Source organism: Phocoena sinus, chromosome 1 (genome assembly GCF_008692025.1).
Source record: "Phocoena sinus isolate mPhoSin1 chromosome 1, mPhoSin1.pri, whole genome shotgun sequence".
NCBI lineage: Eukaryota > Metazoa > Chordata > Mammalia > Artiodactyla > Phocoenidae > Phocoena > Phocoena sinus.
In genome coordinates, this window is record NC_045763.1 from 18,096,805 (window position 1) to 18,112,490 (window position 15,686).

The 15,686-nt window shown below is 39.5% G+C and overlaps 1 protein-coding gene across 3 annotated transcripts in view; it reads right to left on the reverse strand.

Annotated features, from left to right (window-relative positions):
- The window catches only part of LUZP1 (leucine zipper protein 1), an 81,158-nt gene that overhangs the window by 60,862 nt on the left and 4,610 nt on the right, over positions 1 to 15,686 (reverse strand). The window lies entirely within an intron of this gene.

A 15,686-nucleotide genomic window follows, 5' to 3' on the forward strand; every position in this document is an offset into this window, starting at 1 on the left:
CGCCTGCCGATGCAGGGGACGCGGGTTCGTGCCCCGGTCCGGGAGGATCCCACATGCCGCGGAGCTGCTGGGCCCGTGGGCCGTGGCCGCTGAGCCTGTGCGTCCGGAGCCTGTGCCCCACAGTGGGAGAGGCCACAGCAGTGAGAGGCCCACATACAGCAAAAAAAAAAAAAAAAAAAAAAAAAGGATACATGTTGCCCACAAGGAACTTACCAACTCAAACAACTTTAGTGGTGACCTTAAAGACTATCTAGTCCAAATCACTTTACAGAAAACTGAGACCCTGAAAAATTACATGATATGCTCAAGCTCATACCACCTGGGTGTGGCAATGCTAGGATGAAAACCCAAAATTCCCCATTTCCCAGTCAAATGTTCACTACCTTTCCTGTAACCCAAGGCTTCTAGAACTGCCTAATTGCAGTGCTACCTGTAGTATAGCAATCACTTCAATCAATATATGCTCTTTCAGGGCCTCTAGTTCTACTATATCATATATATATATTGAGGTGGGCAACGAATTCTAGGCAAATAGGTCCAAAAACTCACAGAAAATATTTGCAAATCATATGTCTGATAAGAGACTAGTATCCAAAATATAGAAAGAACTCTTATAATTCAACAATTGAAAGACAACCTATTGGAATTCCCTGGCAGTCCAGTGGTTAGGACTCGGCGCTCTCACTGCCAAGGGCCTGGGTTCAGTCCCTGGTTGGGGAACTAAAATCCCACAAGCTATGCGGGGTGGCCAAAAAAAAAAAGAAAAAAAAGACAACCTATTAAAAAATTGGCAAAGGGGCTTCCCTGGTGGCGCAATGGTTGAGAGTCCGCCTGCCGATGCAGGGGACACGGGTTCGTGCCCTGGTCCGGGAGAATCTCACATGCCACGGAGCGGCTGGGCCATAGCCGCTAAGCCTGCGCATCCAGAGCCTGTGCTCCGCAACAGGAGAGGTCACAAAGGTGAGAGGCCTGTGTACCGTGGGGAAAAAAAAAAAAAATTGGCAAAGGATTTGCACAAGCATTGCTCCAAAGAAGATATACAAAATGGCCAATAAGCACATGAAACGATGCTCCAACATCATTAGTCATTAGGGAAATGCAAATCAAAACCATGAGATACCACTTCACACCCACCATTATAGCTATAATCAAAAAGAAGCACAATAACAAGTCTTGCGAGAATGTGGAGAAACTGGAGCCCTTGTACATTCTGCATTCCCCTTGTTTGTGGGAATGCAAAATGGTGCAGGTGCTGTGAACAAAAATTTGGTAGCTCTGCAAAAAGTTAACCACATTTATCATATGATCCAGCAATTCTATTCTAGGTATATACTGAAGAGAAAACTTATATCCATACAAAAACTTGTACAGCAATCTTTATTCATAATAGCCAAAAATTAAAACAACTCAAATGTCTATTAACTGATGAACAGATAAACAAAATATGGTATATTCATACAATGGGATACTATTCAGCTCTAAAAATGAATGAAGCACTGATACATGCCATAATACGAATGAATCTTGAAAACACTGTGGTAAGTGAGAAGCCAGACAAAAAAGTCTACATATGGTGTGATTTCATTTGTATGAAATGTCCAGAAGAGATAAATCCATAGAGATATAAAGCAGATTTTGGTTGCCAGAGACTGGAGGTAGGGGAGAATGGACAGTGACTGCTAATGGGCATGGGGTTTCTTTGTGGGGTGATGAAAATGTTCTGAAATTAGATAGTGATGATGACTGCACAAACCCTGTAAATATACTTTTTAAAAAAGTGAATTGCACAACTTCAAATTGTGAATCTTATAGTATGTGAATTACATAATACATATTTTTGTTTGTGTTGTTTTAAAACACACAGAGAGACACCAAAGTGAACTTCCCACTCCCTCCTTCCCTCTCGGGTTGGAAAAAGAAAAATACCAACACAAGGTTAATGCATCAGTCTCAATATTTATTGAGCAAGGCATATGCTACAAAGTGGGAATTCAGAGATACTCTGTTCTTATGATATTCATAAGATTATAAGTATACAAAGGTAAACAAACAATTATAACACAATGTGATACATCCATAACAAAAGGTGTACAAAGTACAGAAGATGATTTATTATGGAGTCAGGAAAGGTTTCATAGAAGATGTCTAAACTAGATTATCTCCAGGCAGATAATGGGAGCAAAAATGCTATACATATCGGTCCAAGCTGTGTCATAATGGCATTTAGAAGTGGGACAAATAATTTCTCTGGAGTGATCTAAAAGACCTTCATGGTGAAACTTAAGCTTATCTTTGAGAATGAGTAGAATATGAGTATCTATAAAAATGAAGGGACTGGACTCTGAGATAAACTGAGAAAACAATGAATCAAAGGCAAAATACAATTAGAAACGCACATATTTAGCTCAGGACAGCAAGAGTAACCTAGATAGACCGCTAAAGTAGCACTGTCTAGGTGCTGGTGTTGGTATGACCTGGGCAGCATTTTAATTTGTTTCTTCCAAAGAAATACTGCCTGTAGTATTTCAGTTGCCTCAGATGTTTCTTGCACATGTAAAATGTATGTGCCAGATATCTATCCTTCTATCCTCATTTAATCTTTACAACATACCTGAGCTAAGTACTAATACCAATTTTAACAAGGAACTCAACTTCAGAAAGGTTAGTAACAGCTCACAGGACTATACGTATGCATTCTGTTCAGTGTCATAAATTCATTCTCTCAATTAATCCTTAAAACAACCCTAAGAACCAGGTATTATTAGTACGTCTATTCTGTAGATGGGAAAACTGAGATTCAGGGAATTTAAGCAATTTGCCCAGGATCACACTGGCAATAAAAGGCAGAACTGGGAATTAAGCCCAGGCCTGCCAGTTCCTAAAGTTTTCTACTACTAGACATATTGCTTCATCTATCCCTAATCATTATTCAGTCTAATTCAATATCCTTCAATGTCTATACTCTGCATTTCCTGTGACTAGGAATAGTGGTCTCTTACGTGAACAGGCACAATATACATCTGCTGAAGACACTGTTTCTATGTATTAGACCTAAGGGAAGGCTAACAGGAGAAATCCTAGCCAAGAGACACCCCCAAACAAGATGACTTCTCAAAAATTCTTTTGTCTTCAGATTTTTCCAAGGGGTAGGGAAGAGCCTCCAAAGCTACAGCCCACTACAGCAGACCCCTGAGGGAGAGAGATGCAAAGAAATCTTTTCATCAAAAAGATGGAAAGGACAAGTCTGACCACGATCTGGTTACAGCAATGCAGAGATCATGCAGTACATACTGCAGCAAAATCAGGTGCTGACAGCTAAGAGATAACAAGCTGTGCAAGGAAAGAAAACACACACACACACACACACACAGAGAGAGAGAGAGAAGCACTTAGATCTAAACAAGTGCAGGAAACTGACACAGGACAAAAGAGTGGGATGTGGTATTTAAGTTGAAGCAGTTCAAGAGTCAAATACGTGAAAACTACTCACACGACAGCAACAGCTCACGCTGGTAACTCCCGTCTCCCACTCATTTTACCTTGTTTTCCAACATAGAAAAGGTAAGCTCTTTTCTCAGTTCGCAGCAAATCCAATACCCTTCAAATGCTGTTTCTCAGCTTGCTAGATGGCTAGACTAGGACACAGGAATGACGCAGCAACATCCTCCCCAGCTCCCTTCTAACAGCAGGAAGAGAATCAAGGACCAGAAGAAAAGAGTAGCGGGGTATGATTTTCCTTCTCATTCCAAACACCTCAGGTGTGTCCTCCTTCTGTAAGAGAGGTGACTATTATGACACTCATCCCAAATCATTTTTTTTCTCTTTCAGATTGGGGTTTGATAATCTTTTAAATTTTATTCCATTGAATTTTGTTCTAGTATCCTTACACAAGTTTCTTCATGGATTCCTTCTTTGTAAAATGGGACTAAATATGCTAACTCCAGACCTTATTTTCCTCATAGGAATGTTACTTGAAGGAAATGTTATTTAAAGTACTTGGAAAAGTTAAAAGCATAATATAATAACAATAGCTAGCACTGATTATATGTTTACTTCGTGTCAGTCTAAATCCTTCGTGTGAACTCCTTTATTTCTCACAACGCCATGAGGCAGATACAATTAACCTCATTTTTCAGCTAAGTAAACTGAGGCACAAAGAGGTAGAGTTTCTTTCTAAGTTTACACAAATATATGGTAGAGCTGAAATTCAAACCCAGGCATATTGGTTAATAATTGTGAGTATATATTTCTATACTAATAGAATGTGTAATGAAAATTATGTTAGGATATTAATAGCACATGGCTTAAGGAAACAACACAATAAATAACTTAGTCAAACATTCAACAAATGTTTGAATTCTGCTTTGTTCCCACCACCATATGCCATCATTTGTACGCCTTCTGAGATTAACATGTAACAGATACACTTATGTGGGACATAAGAGCTGGAGTCACAGACAATATGTCACTTTTAATAGGAGCACAAATAACTTAACTGTGCCTCAGTGTCCTCGTGTAAAACAGCGACAATACCTACCACAAAGAATACAAGCTACATTGTATTTCTTACATGTCAAATGACACATTGCAAAACCCCTCAAATTAAAATGGTAGTGTCTTCTTAGAAATTAATTACTCCACCTTCTCACTTGACAAATCTGAAGTCCAAACTGTAAAGTAACTTGCTCAAGTTTGTATAGCTAGGTAATGACAGAGACTCAACCAGAACCTCCAGACCCAGTCCAAAGCTCTTTGTCATCTCTCTAGGCTGAATAATTCCATTTCCTGACAGGACAATGTGACAAATATCAGAGGACAGAGAATGACTCAAAACTTCTAAGGATTATAAAAAAAAATTCAGGATGCAAGGCTTCAACGTTCATTTAACACAGCACAACAAGACAAAACAACAAAAAAAGTGGCATTACTCAGTACTGCTTCCTTCTCAAAAAATCATGTCATTTCAAAAATTTGCTCTACTGCATTTGTATTAAGCTAACCCGCATTTGCTCATGCTATGCCTTCCGAGCCATCTCTGTAACTTTCTGAAACTGTCTTGGCAAACTCAGGTCAAAATCCTAATAAACTCCAGGCAACTGTCACAGAGCAGTGTTATTATAGCAAATACTCCTGAAAATAAGTAGGGCTTAGAAATTCTATTATATTGAGATTCTCAGTTTAGTTATTTTTGCTGTGATAGGAGCCGATCTGTTTTTTCAGAAATAACTTTCCATTCAAATCATACCGAAATAAGAGAGAAGACATAAAATTTTTCTCATTAAGGTCACTTATTGATATTCATTAAAGTTTCCCAAATTTTTTGGAGCATTTCAAATCTCACATGAGGTTACCAAAGAACTCAACTCATATCACTCTTTCCACAAGTCTGCTCTAAAAAAGACATGTTTGGTTTTAGGTATTGTAAGTATTTAACCAGAGTCAAGACTAGAATCCATTTTACACACAAGCCACAGAAGGATCAGGGAGAGAGAGAAGAGAAAGAAAAGGAAGACTGGCAAGTCAAATCAATTATTTTCTTAGAAGTCCACAGGGGTACAGAGCCCTATAAAACGCACAGTGCCAATCTGCTCCACCCCTTCCCTGCTAGTCAGTACAGGCTACAAGATGAACACCAGAGTCCAACAACAAGCCAAGTTCCAGGCAAAATGGCCTTACTAGGCTAGATGGAGCCAAACACACACATTTTTAACTCCTAATCAAAGAACAGAGCTTCAAGGAGGAAGATGATCAATAGCTTAAATACTGCAGAGAGATTAGGGATTAAGAGATTAAGGCATGGGCTTCCCTGGTGGCGCAGTGGTTGAGAGTCCGCCTGCCGATGTAGGGGACACGGGTTCGTGCCCCGGTCCGGGAGGATCCCACACGCCGCGGAGCGGCTGGGCCCGTGAGCCATGGCCGCTGAGCCTGTGCATCCGAAGCCTGCGCGTCCGGAGCCTGTGCTCCTCAACGGGAGAGGCCACAACAGTGAGAGGCCCACGTACCGCAAAAAAAAGAATCAGAAAAACGTACACTGATTGATTCCCGCTGTCCAAGGAGTCAAAGAGTATTCAACCAGCAAAAACACGAATAACAGTATTCATTAGAGAGAAGAGTTGTTTTCATTTATAGGTTGAGATGGAGGAAATATTGGGAGAAAAGATTAAAAACCTAGGACTCGACTCACATTTGTGCACAGGTTCTATCAGACCCAGTAGAAGCAGCTGGTAAAGGAATGAGACGGAAAGGGATGGGGCTTAGATTTATAATGTTGAGGAGACAGTAAAAATAGAACTTTGAAGTAATTATCAATGGCAAACATGAAGAGTAAGCTAAAGAATTTTATGGCTGCAGATGATAAAGGAATGAAGAGAGAGGAACAGACCAAAAACTTGCCAAGTATCATTGACAGTGAGTCTCCAGTACTAGCTACAGTTTCAAGTAGAATGATCTTCAGTCCCACTTTCCCAGAAGCTGGACCCTGAAACTTCCTTTAATTTCATTTGCCAAGATTAGCAATTAGCTGAACTGTGTCAAAATTGGGGATTTTTTTGTTTTCCGAATCAAACATTTGTTTTTAATAAGGATTTGCTGAGAGCTCTACAAAAGGATAAGAGAGACATTATCCAAAACATAAGTGAATGTAATTGACTAGAACTAGGGCTACAGATCCTATTTGGTCTTTTAAGCTGACTCCATCCCACCCCCACCTACCCAGACAGGATGGAAAAGGATAGATAACACCAGTTAAATTTGGGTAGCACTTCACTGATTTGAATTACTGCCTAATCAATTATCTCAACTGACCCACACTTCACCCCTATTCTTATGAGGTCTAACCCAAAAACAGAATAGTATAAAGAAGACAAGTTTTGTGTCACGGTACTCTAGAGTCCTAACTCTACCAGTCCCCCAGGGATATTTCTTAAGCCCCTATGAGCTTCAGTTTCCTCATCTATAAAGTAGGAATAATAGTACCTATTTCATGAAGTAGTTGTCAAGATTAAAGAGTTAACAGACATCAGGTATCTGATACAGAGCAGATGCTAAAGAAATGGCAGGTAATATATTCTACTAAAACATGCTGCAATAACAGAAATTCAAAGACTATTTTAACTAATATTATAAACTAAGCCATCCAAGGCGAACCAGTTTATTGCTACACTGCTGTTAATTTACACAGGACAAATTCTGTTTTAAAAAACCTAAAGTAAAAAAAGCATTCCAAAAATTCTGTTTCACTTGATAATCTAACTAATGATGATGTTTTTTATTGGGGTATAATTTCCATAACTAAGAACTTAGTGGTTTGAAACATACTTTTTTTTTTTTTCTCCAAATAAGCACTACTTCCAAAATAGAGGAAATCTTTTAACTTCCAATTCAATCCCAGGGCAACATTAGAGACTCTCAACATATCTCAAATAAATGGAATTGTAAAATCACATGGATGTAAAGTAGTTAGCAGAGAATTCAAGGCAAAAGCCTATGTCTTTCTCCTTTTCCCAACTTCAGTTAACTAATATCACAAATGCTCCTCAGTTTTACCAATCCTATAATCTTAGAGTTATCATTTCTTTCTTTCTCTACATCATCATTAAGTCCTATCTCTTCCTTCTTCAAATCTTCTCTCCAACATATCCCTCTTTTTTTTTTTTTTCTCCCTAAATTCAGGTCTCAATAGTGTTCACACCTGAATTTCTACAATTCTATTTTTTTTTTTTTGGCTGCATTGGGTCTTTGCTCCACGTGGGCTTTCTCTAGTTGCAGCGAGCGGGGGCTATGCTTCGTCGTGGTGCGCAGGCTTCTCACTGTGGTGGCTTCTCTTGTTGCGGAGCACAGGCTCTAGGCGCGCAGGCTTCAGTAGTTGCAGCACGCGGGCCCAGTAGTTGTGGCTCACAGGCTCTAGAGCACAGGCTCTGTAGTTGTGGCGCACGGGCTTAGCTGCTCTGCGGCATGTGTTATCTTCCCGGACCAGGGCTCAAACTCATGTCCACTGCACTGGCAGGAGGATTCTTAACCACTGCGCCACCAAGGAAGCCCCCTCTATGACAATTCTTAACTGGCCTCCTTTCTAATAATCTACATAATATCTCCTGATTAATCACTCTACAAGTTCCAAGTTTATCAAGTCATGTCCCTACTTATAATCCTTCAATGATTCCCAAATGTTGGCAAGATCAAGTCCAAATTCCTCTGTATAACTTTCAAGACTGTTCATAATCTGACTGAGCATTACCTCACTGATCTTATCTCCTCCTAGTCCATAATCTAACTCTATTATAGGATCAGACAAGTATTCTCAGGTCCAATCAATAATACAAGTTTGTTCCAATCGCAGTATCTTTTCTCTTGCTCTGCCCGGGCCTGGAAAACTATCCCCTTCCTTTCCACCTATTCAAATCCTATCCATCCATCACTGTAAACTCTAGTCTAACTGCCTCCATGAAGCCCTCACAGGTCACTTCAGCCCAGACTAATCCCAGTAAACTATTATCTGTCATTTTAACATAAATTAACAGCATAACAACAGACCTCCTAGAGCAGTCACCATTGTACCATAGATTCAATGGCATTTTCACACACACAAAAAAAACTTAAGTAAACTTTTCGTAAGGCTGAATTATTCAGTATAAAAAACTCCTTTCATCTGAGATGATGCCCTTTCATTTCTCTGTTTTAAAATGTTCCATCTTTAACCCTCTTGCACTGTTGGTGGGAATGTAAATTGATAGAGCCACTATGGAGAACAGTATGGAGGTTCCTTAAAAAACTAAAAATAGGAGCTTCCATGGTGGCGCAGTGGTTGAGAGTCTGCCTGCTGATGCAGGGGACATGGGTTCGTGCCCCGGTCCAGGAGGATCCCACATGCTGTGGAGCGGCTGGGCCCGTGAGCCATGGCCGCCAAGCCTGCGCGTCCGGAGCCTGTGCTCCGCAACAGGACAGGCCACAACAGTGAGAGGCCCGCGTACCGCAAAAAAAAAAAAACTAAAAATAGAATTACCATATGACTCAGCAATCCCACTGCTGGGCATATACCCTGAGAAAACCATAATTCAAAAAGACACATGCACCCCAATGTTCATTGTAGCACTATTTACAATAGCCAGGTCATGGAAGCAACCTAGGTGTTCATCAACAGGCGAATGGATAAAGAAGATGTGGTACATATAAACAATGGAATATTACTCAGCCATAAAAAGGAATGAAACTGGGTCATTTGTAGAGACATGGATGGACCTAGAGACTGTCATACAGAGCGAAGTAAGTCAGAAAGAGAAAAACAAGCATCATATGTTAACACATATATGTGGAGTCTAGAAAAATGGTACACATGAACCTGTTGCAAGGCAGAAATAGACACAAAGACATAGAGAACAAACGTATGGACACCAAGGGGGGAAAGGGGGGGTGGGAAGAACTGGGAGATTAGGATTGACATACATACACTAATTAATATGTATAAAATAGATAGCTCTTGAGAACCTGCTGTATACCACAGGGAACTCCACTTTGCTGTATGGTAGAAACTAACACAACATTGTGAAACAAATATACCCCAATTTAAAAAAAATAAAAATAAATAAAATGTTCCATCTTTTACAAAATGGTGGTATTAGATGAAAAGACTGTTTTTCGTTTTCATGTCCTTACTTGGAAAACAAAAACCTCTTTTGAAATATGACTGGTTTTATGAAACCCAAACTCTGGAACCACAAGTCTACATCCCCCATTTTGGCATTTATATATGGCCCAAGACTGTTATGGAACTATTTTAAAATCTAGGTACTGTCTCCCCATTGAGAATTTTAAATTCTTTAAGAACAAGGGCTATATACTGCACTTCTTTTGCCTTTTTCTTTTCTCCATATTAATTAGGCCTGGATCAAATATATAACAAGTACTGTAAACTGAAAAAAATTAACAAAATTCCTGCTTTTTTTTTTAGAAGATGTTGGGGGTAGGTGTTTATTAATTTATTTATTTATTTTTACTGTGTTGGGTCTTCGTTTCCGTGCGAGGGCTTTCTCCAGTTGTGGCAAGTGGGGGCCACTCTTCACTGCAGTGCGCGGGCCTCTCACCATCGCGGCCTCTCCTGTTGCGGAGCACAGGCTCCAGACGCGCAGGCTCAGTAGTTGTGGTTCACGGGCCCAGTTGCTCAGTGGCATGTGGGATCCTCCCAGACCAGGGCTCGAACCCGTGTCCCCTGCATTAGCAGGCAGATTCTCAACCACTGAGCCACCAGGGAAGCCCTCCTGATTTTTTTTTTTTTTAGAGGGTTTTTTTTTTAATAAATTTATTTGTTTTATTTATTTATTTTTGCTGCATTGGGTCTTCGTTGCCACGCTCGGGCTTTCTCTAGCTGCGGCGAGTGGGGGCTACTCTTCATTGCAGTGCAGGCTTCTTATTGTGGTGGTTTCTCCTGTTGCGGAGCACGATCTCTAGGTGCGCAGGCTTCAGTAGTTGTGGCTCACGGGCTCTACAGAGCAGGCTCAGCAGTTGTGGCGCACAGGCTCAGTTGCTCTGTGGCATGTGGGATCTCCCCGGACCAGGGCTTGAACCCGTGTCCCGTGCTTTGGCAGGAGGATTCTTAACCACTGTGCCACCGAGGAAGCCCTACAGGGTTTGTTTGTTTGTTTTAATTGTATTTACTTTTGGCGGCATTGGGTCTTCGTTGCTGCATGCAGGCTTTCTCTAGTTGCAGCAAGTAGGGGCCTACTCCTCATTGCGGTGCACAGGGTTCTCTCATTGCAGTGGCTTCTCTTGTTGCAGAGCACGAGCTCTAGGCGCCCAGGCTCAGTAGTTGCGGCACACAGGCTCTAGGGCATGCGGGCTTCAGTAGTTGCAGCACGTGGGCTCAGTAGTTGTGACTTGCAGGCTCTAGAGTGCAGGCTCAGTAGTTGTGGTGCATGGGTTTAGTCCCCCCACGGCATGTGGGATCTTCCCCCACCAGGGATCAAACCTGTGTCCCCTACATTAGCAGGCGGATTCTTAACCACTGGGCCACCAGGGAAGTCCCCAAATTCCTGGCTTTTAAATTTGATGTGAAACTGACCAAAAATGTAACTAAAACCTGTGTTTGTCTCCTCTCCACTCCTCTTCCCTAAAGATTCTCTGCATCCCTGTGGATTGTAGCTATTTAGTGAACAACCACTACCTTCTAATATTTCTGCTCAAATCCCACTCCTCTTGCCTCTCTTTATGATCTGAAATTTTATCCCTCAGTTACCTTATTATTTCTCCCTGTTCCATTAACTGCCTCACTACCCACCCACCTAGTTTTCCATCATGCTACTTTAAGATCCTGCTAGTCTCTTTCAAACTGTCTTGGGATCTAGTCTTAAAACAAAAGTCTAACATAATCACCAGTCCTCAAGGTTCCTACCAAAAAAAATTTAGCTTATGTTGGGAAGTATATAATTTTATCAAATTATATTAAGACTATATCATATTGCACTCCAGTACAGCTGTGGCAAAAAGCATTAAAACTGGTATTCCTGGCGACTTCTCTGGCTCCCTTTCTCTCAGACCAGTGGACCTCGCCCGGGAGCGCTCCCTAATAAAGCTCACTTGAAGCTTTAAAAAAAAAAAAAAAAACTGGTATTCCTGATATAAACCTACCAGGGACCATTACTTTGTTACACAAACAGCGTAACTACATTTGTAATATCTTCTATGCTCAATCAGCTTCTGTGTATTCTGTAACACTATTCCATTTTAAAGACATTTACTATATCTTTAAATTTATCATGACCTAAAAATGGTATTCTTTCTATCCTAAGAAACATAAGCCAATGTTGACCTCATTTACTCAAGGAATAATGACCTTAAATGCACACAGTTCATAAAATCATTTTGTGTTCTGGTTCGAGCAATGTAATTTTCAAGAATAAGCTCAGAGTCAAGTCCTAGCTTGGCATTCACCAATTGTGTTGACTGTGGGCAAACTGAGCTCATATCTTAAGGATTTTTCATCTGTTAAATGGGGATAATTAACAGTATCTACCCCAAAAGGTTGTTAAGAGAAAGATTAAATAAAGACATAAAAAGCACTTAAGTACAGTGGCTGGCACGTAGTCAATAAATGTTAGGTTTTATTATTAGTCCTCAATAAGAAAGAATCCTTAGAAGAATTTTCAAGAACTGATATAAGACTTAAATGAGCTGTTTATTCACTGATGTTAGATATAAATCACTCAGATGGCCTAAACCAGATAAATTACCCCAGGTAATTAGAAAGACAGCACATTTATGATAAAGCTGCTTCAGGATTTAAAGAGCCAAAAAATTACTTCTACTACCTTGTCTGGCATTTAACTTTTCCAGTTAAATCCTTGAAACTGGATAAAAGCAGCGATTTTACACTTAGAAACAGGAAAATACTGTCATTTTTCTATCTAAACTCTTTAGCCTCTACAGAAAACCTATACAAATAATGCCTTGGTAAGTGGGAAAGGAAAATACCTTTTAACTGTAATTAACTTCAAATCTGTTCCCATACAGATATGCCTCTCAGCAAACTAAAAATGTTCCTTTCTCCCCCTTTTTAAAAATTTTCTTTTTTAGACAAAAAAAAGGACGAATTTTTAAAAGGCTACAAATAAAACCATGTTGATATTAATACAAGATAAAGCTTTATTAGAGAGAATTTCAATTCAATCATAATACAAGTTAAACAAGTTATAGTCAAGCAATTATTTTTATTTATAGAGGTTCAAAATGAGTGCTGTTATTCAAGTCATCTTGGGAAGCAAGACTCACTTTCAACAATGCCACCAAGGCTCAAAACCTTTTTGAAACTCCATTTGTAACAGTCTCAAAGACAAGCCTCATACACAAAAAAATCCTAGTCTCCACCTTTTAGAATTACATCTCATTTATGACTAAAAACAATGTTGATTACTCACTTCATTCACAGACTTATCTCCAAAAGTTAAATATAACTCCCCCCAAATGAACACTTATCAGGATTAAGAACATGAAATACGCTCTACAGACAAGTTCAAAAGTAGTATACCAAATATTTCAGTTTGGAAATCTCACTAAAATAAATATATGACTACTCATTTTGTAAACTTCTAATATTTGTTTTTAAAAAGCAGTCATGGAACTTCCCTGGTGGTCCAGTGGTAAAGAATCCGCCTTCCAATGCAGGGGACGCGGGTGTGATCCCTGGTCAGGGAACTAAGATCCCACAATCCACATGGCCAAAAAAAAGAAACTTAAAATACACAGTACGCATCTCTTAAAAAATGGGTTTACATTTATCACTCAATTGTGTTACATGTATATTAAGTTAAACCATCCCAGTTACTACTAATTCAAATTTGCACTTAAATTGGCTCAAAGTAAGTACATACGAAATTAGTACATACATTCTTCTACCATTAATAAAAGAGAAAAAATAACTACTGAGAGAGCTTATTGGCAAGTCAGAGAAGGTAGCTTGAAGCAGATTTAACTGGCTTAAATTTTTCATTGTTGATATCAAAAATAAAATGTTACTCAACAGAGTAATTCAAATGAGGTAGTACCTAGTATCTCATGTCAGTTAATAGCTCCAATCTGAGAGCATTAGACAAACATTTGATTAAGCGTCATTCCAAGAAGAAACTGTGCATAGTTCTTTTCCAGTGACAGATTCCAGAAGTATCTGCAGCAGGTCTAGACTCCTGTACTTTCACACCCTAAGCACCTGAAGCAGTCGGGGCACTCTCAGCCTTTTGATTAGAGAAAACACTAAGCAGAATTCTAATTAAAATGTTAATAAGCCTGAGAAATTAAATTATTACTTACATAAGCATCATTATGATCAATCATTTAAAACTGTACCGAGAGCCTACTATGTGCAAAGCTCAGCGAAAGGAACTGAGGGGAGTACCAGCCAAGACAAACTTAGCTTCTAATCCAAAAGCTTCTGATAAAATTAGGTAATTAAGATACAAGCTAATAAAGTTAATCAAGAACATGAAGGGTACTAGCGTAACAAGCCGCAAGATTTTTGAGAAAGTGAGAAGCTTCTGACCCAACTAAGGACATAAGATACCTGCTAGTGTGACTTAACCAAGAACGTGAGGCATATTGGTAATAAATGTCACAAAATTTTAGAGAAGAGAGACTTACTATTGCAAAGTCAGGACAGACTTCAAAGATGGGGAATTGAGCTTAGTCTTGAAGGATGGAAAAAAATGAAATAATTAAACAGCATAAGAGAAGAAAAGGACAGAAGATAATGGAAATAAAGGTGCTGAATTGGGAATGTGGTCATTAAATATTTATTAAATACCTACTACATGTCATTCACTGTGTTAGGTACTAGGTATACACTGGTGAACAAAGCAGATGAGTTCCCTGTTCCCATGAAGTCTAGTTGGGAAGACAGATAATAATCAGGCAAGCAGATATATCATTATAATTGTAATAGGTGTTATAAAGGGAGTTAACAGATGCCAGTAATAGGAAATAACAGGAAAGGATTAGCTAGATAAAATGATGAGGGAAAGGGACTTCCCTGGTGGCACAGTGGTTAAGAATCCGCCTGCCAATGCAGGGGACACGGCTTCGATCCCTGGTCTGGAAAGATCCCACATGCCGCTAGCCCGTGCGCCACAACTACTGAAGCCCGTGCGCCACAACTACTGAAGCCTGCGCGCCTAGAGCCCGTGCTCCACAACAAGAGAAGCCACCGCAATGAGAAGCCCATGCACCACAACAAAGAGTAGCAACTAGAGAAAGCCTACGCTCAGCAACAAAGACCCAATGCGGCCAAAAATAAATAAATAAATTTATTTAAAAAAAAAAAAAAAAAGTGATGAGGGAAAGTATCTCTGAATCATAAGCTGAAGCTTTGAGGAGGAAGCCAAAGAGCAGGGGAGAGAGTATTCAAGAAAGAGAGAGCCACATGTACAAAGGCCCTGAGGTAGGAAAGAACTTGTGTTTAAAAATAAGCAGGTAGGGTGACTGAAGCATAATGGACCGTGAAACTAACATAAGATGACATTGGTACATACAGGCCAGGTTATACAAGGCATTATAGGCCAAGATAGAGTTTTAATTTTATTCCAAGCCCCAAAGATAACCATTAAAAGTTTCTGCGTACTCACATACTGTTGAATAAAAGGAGCCAGACCCAAGAGTATATACTGTATGATTCCATTTTTACAAAAGTACAAAAACTGTTTGTAAAAACATTGTTTTTACAATGTTTTGTACTTTTGTAAAAATGTTTTACAAACATTTTTACAGAAGTACAAAAACTGATCTATGCTGTTAGAAGTCAGGATGGTGATTACCCTGGGTGGGTGGAAAGGCAGCGAGAACCCGAAGGGAACTCAACAGGGGCTTCTAGGTCCTCGCAATGCTGCTTCTTGATCTGGGTGCTAGTTACATGCGTATATTCAGTTTGTGAAAAAAATCATCAAGTTGTACACTTATGTGTACTTTTCTACATATAAATAGTATATACTTCAATTAAAAGTTGTAATAATTTTTTAAATTTTTTGCAAGTTTTTAGTAACATATGTTTTAAAAATATTAGTCTGTCCAGATAAAATGGGAACAGAGGAGCACATGCAAATATGGAAGGACTTGATTGACATATTAACCTGGTGGAAGCTTTCAGATCCATATAAAACAGGAGGAGCTTTTTCATAAAATAAGTCAAGCAGCCAGTGAATATAAAGTACCAT